Source organism: Scylla paramamosain, chromosome 40, assembly GCF_035594125.1.
Source record: "Scylla paramamosain isolate STU-SP2022 chromosome 40, ASM3559412v1, whole genome shotgun sequence".
Lineage (NCBI taxonomy): Eukaryota > Metazoa > Arthropoda > Malacostraca > Decapoda > Portunidae > Scylla > Scylla paramamosain.
The window spans coordinates 3,565,001-3,572,500 of NC_087190.1; the positions used below are offsets into that span (position 1 = coordinate 3,565,001).

The 7,500-nt window shown below is 42.1% G+C and overlaps 1 protein-coding gene across 1 annotated transcript in view; it reads left to right on the forward strand.

Moving 5' to 3' along the window:
• The window catches only part of LOC135092712 (poly(rC)-binding protein 3-like), a 175,319-nt gene extending 171,785 nt beyond the window's left edge, over window positions 1–3,534 (forward strand). Inside the window, 1 exon segment of the mRNA XM_063991342.1 lies at window positions 1–3,534. This exon segment is cut by the window's left edge and continues 4,487 nt beyond it. The gene's annotated coding sequence lies outside the window, so the exon portion shown is untranslated.
• Window positions 3,535–7,500: the final 3,966 nt, after the last annotated feature.

Genomic DNA, 7,500 nt, shown 5'->3' on the forward strand with positions numbered 1-7,500 from the left:
GAGAAGGAGAAAGAAGAAAAGGAGAAGAAGAAGAAGAAGAGGAGGAGGAGGTAAAGAACACGAGTATCAGAAGAGACAAGAAGAAAACGGAGATAAAACGAGAGTGATGGAAACAAAACATCTTCCTTCCTTCCTCTTCTTCCTCTTCCTCCTCTTCCTCCTCCTCCTCCTCCAGTAGGTGAGAGAGGCCCCTCCCCCCACCCTTCCTGATGCAGTTAAAGGCCTTGGCGTTATTACGTGTAAACAAAAAAAAAAATAATAAAGGTAGTCGTTTCTTAATAGGATCCCCTTTGACATAGAAAACGTTTACTCGACCCTGCCTATCATGTATGGTTTGACCCGTGACCTCTGACCCCCCTTCCCCCCTTTGACCTGATCCTTTTTTTTTTTTTGCCTTCCTTTTAGCGTATTCTTAAATAATTCTCCTCTTTCCCGTTTTCTTTTTTCTTCATTCTTCCTCATCGTTACTCTTAATCTTTATCTTTTCGTGTTTTGTTTATATTTTGAGTCTCTCTCTCTCTCTCTCTCTCTCTCTCTCTCTCTCTCTCTCTCTCTCTCTCTCTCTCTCTCTCTCTCTCTGTTTATTTATTATTTTTATTGTGAAAGAAAAATATAACTCAGGGTCAGTGAAACCAAATTTGTTTGTTTGTTTGTTTGTTTGTTTGTTTGTTTGTTTGTCCATTGTTTGCCTCTGCATTGCTCGCTTTTCCTTTCTTTCCTTCCTTTATTTCTATATTTTTTTGGTCTTCGTTTTATTTTCTTTCTTTGTTTCTTTCCTTATACTTTTTACATATTTTCTATTCCTTCTTTCTTTTTATCTAACTGTGTCTATCTGTCTATCTATCTATCTTTCTATCTCTATCTATATCTATCTATCTATCTATCTATCTGTCTGTATATCTACCCATCTCATTTTCTTACTTTCTTTCTTTCTTTCTTTCTTTCTTTAGGCCGTCAGTGGACTTTATGTGTGGCGCACAGTGGAGAGGCGGGGTGCGCGCGCCCACACACACACACACACACACACACACACACACACACACACACACACACACACACACACACACACACACACACACGATACATCAAATATTAGCAATTCCTTTCCTTTTCTTTTCGTAATTTCAAAATGTTTTTAATCTCGAAAACTGAAAAAAGAAAGTGAAAGAAGAAAAAAACTAAAAAAAAAAAAAAATAATCATGTATATCTAATTTACCATTATTATTATTATTATTATTATCATTATTATTATTATTATTATTATTATTATTATTATTGTTATCGTCCATTCTCTCCCATCTCCTGTTTATCATTATCTGGTTGTGTTTTCTTCTTCTTCACAGTTCTAAGTGTTATTGTTGTTGTTTTCTCGTAGATTTACCTGCTAATTAGAGGTTGTGAAATACACCTGAACATATCACTCCTGTGCCTTGCCTGTACCTCCCCACGTGACGGCCAGGTAAGAGGAGCAGCCCCGCCCCCCTCCTCTCCCCCCATTGGCTGGCCGGGTTACGTGAGTCCGTGTGGGCCAATCAGCGAGGAGGTGGGCGGGGCTTGCACTCCTTTGAGCCAATGAGCGTCTAGGGGGCTGGAGATGTGCCGCCAGGTAGGGACAAAGGTACGCACAGGTTAATTAAAGGTGTGAAGCTGCGCAGGTGAATAGGAAAGGGAGAGGTGGACGATGACGTTGTTGTTGTTGTTGACCTATTGTTGTTGTTACCTATTATTATTATTATTATTATTATTATTATTATTATTATTATTATTATTATTATTATTATTATTATTATTATTATTTTCCACCACGTCCACCACCACCACCACCACCAAGCACCCCGCCCTCCACCCTCTCTAGGTCTCGCCACCACCACCACCACCACCACCACAACCTCCACCACTACCACCACCACCACTACCTTGACCACCACCACCACCACCACCTTATTGACCCAACCTGACCCGACCTGTAGCTCACACACAAACACACACACACACACACACACACACACACACACACACACACACACACACACACACACACACACACACACACACACACGCAAGTAATTTACACACACATACACACACATACACACACACATACACACATACATACACACAGACACGAACATAAATGCTTTCTCACGCTCTTAGTGTTTGCCTTATAAGAGAAACTAAACAGGGTCATAAAGTGTATTATAAACAAAAAAATAAAAAGCAGAGGATCTTCAGTACACTTCATAATATATTACAGATGAAAAAAAAACAAAAAACAAAAAAGAGTCTTTCAGTCAGTTTTCTTTCCTCTGACTAGAACGACGAAAACACTGATGATATATAATGCTAATGGTAACTACTCATTAACTATACTTCTTTTTTGTACTGTTTGGGGGGAATGTAAAAATAATATATATAAAAAAATATATATAAAAAAAACAAAAAAACAACAAAAATACAAAAAAAAAAGACAAAAAGTATAAAATATGTGTTTTGGGAGAATGAAAGAAAGGAAGGGAGAAAAAAAAAGGTGATGATGATGATGATGTTTTGTGATGATGATATGACATGATGATGATGATGATGAGTCACTTTAATGAATACGTATACATACTGCATACTTCACACATACTTCATACATAGGTCATAAAGGGAGAAATGTATGATGGCATGAATATCTCGTCTGTTTGCACCTGTCTGTCTGTCTGTCCCGAGCGCAGGTGTCTTAGGCTAATCAACACCAGGTGATACCATTATTGTTAACTATTTTGTTGTTATATTCTTTGTTTTCATTTGCTTGTTGGTTGTGCCCCGTTGACCACCACCACCACCACCACCACCATAGTCACTACTACTACTGCTATTACTACTACTACTACTACTACTACTACTACTACTACTACTACTACTATCACAATTTCAATAGCTACTACTGTTTTTATGGTTCATTTTCCTGGGCTATCATCACACACACACACACACACACACACACACACACACACACACACACACACACACACACACACACATACCTATCTCTAATTACTTTACTGTTTTATCACCTGGTTCAAAGTGGCTACATAAATAAGTGAGTGTGTGTGTGTGTGTGTGTGTGTGTGTGTGTGTGTGTGTGTGTGTGTGTGTGTGTGTGTGTGTGTGTGTGGGGCCCATGGGAGGGTGGGTGGGTGGTGGGGGGTGGTAGGTGAGGGGAGGGGGGAGATAAGGGGCGTGGCCACAAGTGGGTCACAAACAAGTACACAAACAAACAAACAAACACCGGAAGTATGCTCACCACCACCACCACCACTACCATGAACACCACCACCATCACCACAAACACTGACACAGCCACCATTACCACCACAACCACCACCATCACCACCACACCACCACCACCACCACCACCACTACCAACAAACAACACAAGTGAGAAGAAAAAGTGTTGTCAATCACTAGTCAGCGCGGAGGATGAACACACACACACACACACACACACACACACACACACACACACACACACACACACACACACACAGTGCAACAAACAAAACATTTACACAAACAAACAAACAACATCCTCCGCGCATATATGATAAAAAAATATAATAATATAAACAAACAAAAAAAAAGCGAGGAGGGGGACAAACAAACAAACAAACAACAACAAAAACAAGTGCTAGTCACAGAGGAGGTTAAAAACTAAAAAAACATATAAATAAAACACAAAAAAATCCATAAATAACAAAAAATGTACTAAAAAAATCAACAAAAAAACATATCACCGTGTCTCAGTGTGTGGCTCCGTTGATCATCTGTGAAGTAGTTCTAAAACTTTATATAATAATAATAATATTAATATTAATATTAATAATAATATTAATAATAATAATTAGTGTAAAAGCAAGTCAATTTCATCGTTTTTTCCGCTGGCCCGCCCACCCCGCCCACACCCGCCCACTCACCACGATAACAAACAGTATTATCTAAGTGCCAGTCATTGCGTGCAGCGCCCCGCCCACGCCCGGCGGCGGCCCCCCCACAGCTAGTGCCAAACATTACCCCCGGACAGGTGTGTGCTTCAGGTGCGCGTGTGTGGGCGCGGCGGGACACGGCGTGGGGGGCGGGGCGGGGGAGGATGTGCACCGGGTATTGGCGGGGCGGGGCGGGGCGGGGCGGGGTGGGGCGGGCGTGGTGTGACGCCCCCCGCCTCTTACCCCTCACCCACGCCCGCGTGCCCGCGCCTCCTCACACACACACGAGGCGCGGCTCCGTCCCGCCCGCGCCTTGCCGTGGGCGGTGGGTTGTTGTGCTGTTCACATTTCGGTCGCCCCCCTCACCGCCCCCCCGCCTCCTCCCCCCCTTCCCCTCCACATTCGAGGGAAGAAAAGTGTTTTACAATTTTTAATGTTACGGCAATAATGTTTCAAGGATGTAAGCAGTTAATGATTTTTTATTGATTGTCTGACACAGGTATTGTTTGAGTTTCAATAAATCATTATATTGAACATAGCCTCTCATTGCCTCCCGTCACCACGCGTACTGCTGTGCTAGCCATTGGTTGCTTTGTTTCTTTATTCATTAACTTTGTTTATATCTGATCATTACATATTTTCACACCAGTGTAGTATTCACTTATTTGTATTTTAGACACAGTTCTGTCATCAACACTGCCTTCAGAGCACACCAAGGTGAGTTGTACGATCCCTCCTTTTTTTTTTTTTTTGTATTGCTAAGAATCCTTATTAAACCGTTACCAGAATGATCCGTAAAAACATATTTGAAAATCATCAAATAACGTGTGTGTGTGTGTGTGTGTGTGTGTGTGTGTGTGTGCCTCCAGTCACTGCGCGCCAAGCCACCTGAAGTCAGTCTGCGCAGCTCCGCCTGTGTTCAACTGCTCATGGACAACGGGGTGGTGCAAGCAACGAATGCTCTTGCCCTTCAAGATATTTCATCACCTTATGATGTGTCAGCCTTTTCCCGACTTGGTTTTCGGAGATGTCATCATGAAAACAATGAAAGAAAAACTGTAAAAACAAATAAAGGTGTAGATTCACTCAATGCCTGACACGCGCTGAGAGGCTGCTGTTCCGCCCAACGTCCCCCTTTTACTAATCTTTCCAGTGTGTGTCACCCTGTGAGGATTATTATTATTATTATTATTATTATTATTATTATTATTATTATCTTTATTATTATTTTTTTTTCTATTTATTTATTTTTTTTTTGTGATAATTTTGAAAACTGGTCTGGGGCAAGAGTAACTGATAACACAATTCAAAAGTTCATATTTAAAATTTTGGGATGAGGCAGCAGCATTAAGACGGGTTTACACTTGGTTGTTTTTCCTCCCGGCTGCTTGCAGCCACCCGGAGCAGCCGGCAGGTTCCAGTAGAAATTATTCACACGGTCGACAGCAGCCGCTGGCTCGCTAATCGCTGCATCAAAACATAAACAATCAAGATAGAGTCCTCCCTCCGAGTTGGTTGCTGTATTGGTGCGATTTTGCTGTCTGAAGAAAAAATAAAAGAAGAAATGATCATGGACTCGTTCCTGATCTGTATAGCCTTGCAGGCTGTGGTGTTCATGATGCATTCTGGTACACACATGCTGGGCCGCTGCTTCGTGTGACGGTGTAAACAAAGTAATTCCGCGTCTATTATATATATATATATATATATATATATATATATATATATATATATATATATATATATATATATATATATATATATATATATATATATATATTTTTTTTTTTTTTTTTTTTTTTTTTTATTTATTTCTTGTATGTAATGGTACATTCACTGATTATTATTACAACACTTTCCAACAATATTCCTCTTATTTCAATTTTATATTGATAATTGTTCTCATTTGACCCTGGAAAATTGCCGGGATGGCAGTTGATCGCCGACAGAGCGGTTTCCCGGCTGCTTCGGTAATTCAGCAGATCCCGGCTGCACAATCCCGGCTGCAAGCAGCCACGAATTGCCCCGTGTAAACTCCTCCTTTAAGGCAGGTTCACACTTGGCAATTCGCTGCTGAATTGCCAGCCGCCACAAGCAGGCAATACCTGGCAATACACCCTCCCGGCAGGAGGCACACAGGCGGCGGGGAAGGGGCGGCTGGTTGGCGGGAAATCGATATAAACAAACAGCAACTCAGCAAGATGTCTTCCTCCAGCGACGATGCCGAAGTGACAATTGCATTTCTTTTGGAGTACAGGAAGCTAAAACAGAAAAGAAAACTCCTGCGGACACGTGCCTGGCTGAGTAAAAGAGAAGAAATGAGTGTCTGCCACACTCTTGCCTGAGCTGAGCGTGAAAGACCCAGACATCTTCATGAGACAGTGGATACGCCTCGACAGGGAACAGTGCCATGGCCTCCTGCAGCTTGTGACTCCCCTTATCTAGAAGAAAGACACCCACCCACATGAGGGATGCAGTGACACCTGGTGAACGCCTCACACTTACGTTGTTATCTAGCAACAGGTAAGGAAGGTTCACTAATTATTAAGAACTTGGCTCCATCTGCAGCGATTACCACTCAAATACTCGTATATATATATATATATATATATATATATATATATATATATATATATATATATATATATATATATATATATATATATATATATATATATATATATATATATATATATATATATATATATATATATATATATCGTATCTCGGGTCCCAGAGATGACGTTGTTCCCTCACAAGCTCCAGCACTGACTTTTCCGCCTCACGGACACCACATCTTCCACAACTCTTCCCGGGGATACGATGTAAACAAAGCAGCCCGCTGCTGCACAAGACCAACCTGTCGGTGTTGATGGCACGGCTGGCAATTCCAGCCGCCAGACACCAAAAGTCCAGCAGGTGGGCCAACGCGGCTTGCGGCGGCTGGCAATTCAGCCGTGAATTGCCAAGTGTGAACCCGCCTGTAGGAGTAAACCGGTCAGCTGTCCACTCTAGTGGCCACACACACGCCACCAATAGAACCACAAGATCCAAACTGGGCCATATATTAATGTTGGATCTTGGGTAATGACACAGTGGAGACGAGGAGTTAGGAAAAATAGTCTCAAAATAGCGATATCTCAGTACAGCCACATATTATTTCTAATGTGACGGAAATTGATGGAAGATACACTTCCATGGCGGGCTTACGTTATGTGTGTGTGCGTGTGTGTGTGTGTACTCAACCCCTTCCTTCCGTGTCTTCTTTCCTTCTTTCCTCCCGCGTCATGTCCCCTCCCTGCCTTTGTCCGACACACAACGGTCACGCCAAGACAGTGGGTGCGCTAAGCCGCCGATAATTCATAGTACACATCCCTCTGTTTGCCACACGTTCACTCCTCATAATCCCCCGCGGTGAGGCACCGCTACACACACACACACACACACGCGCGCTAAATATTCCCCATAATCATGTCACCCTTCAGTATTCACGCACTTAATCCATAATGCGTCTCAGGGCAGTATTCTAAA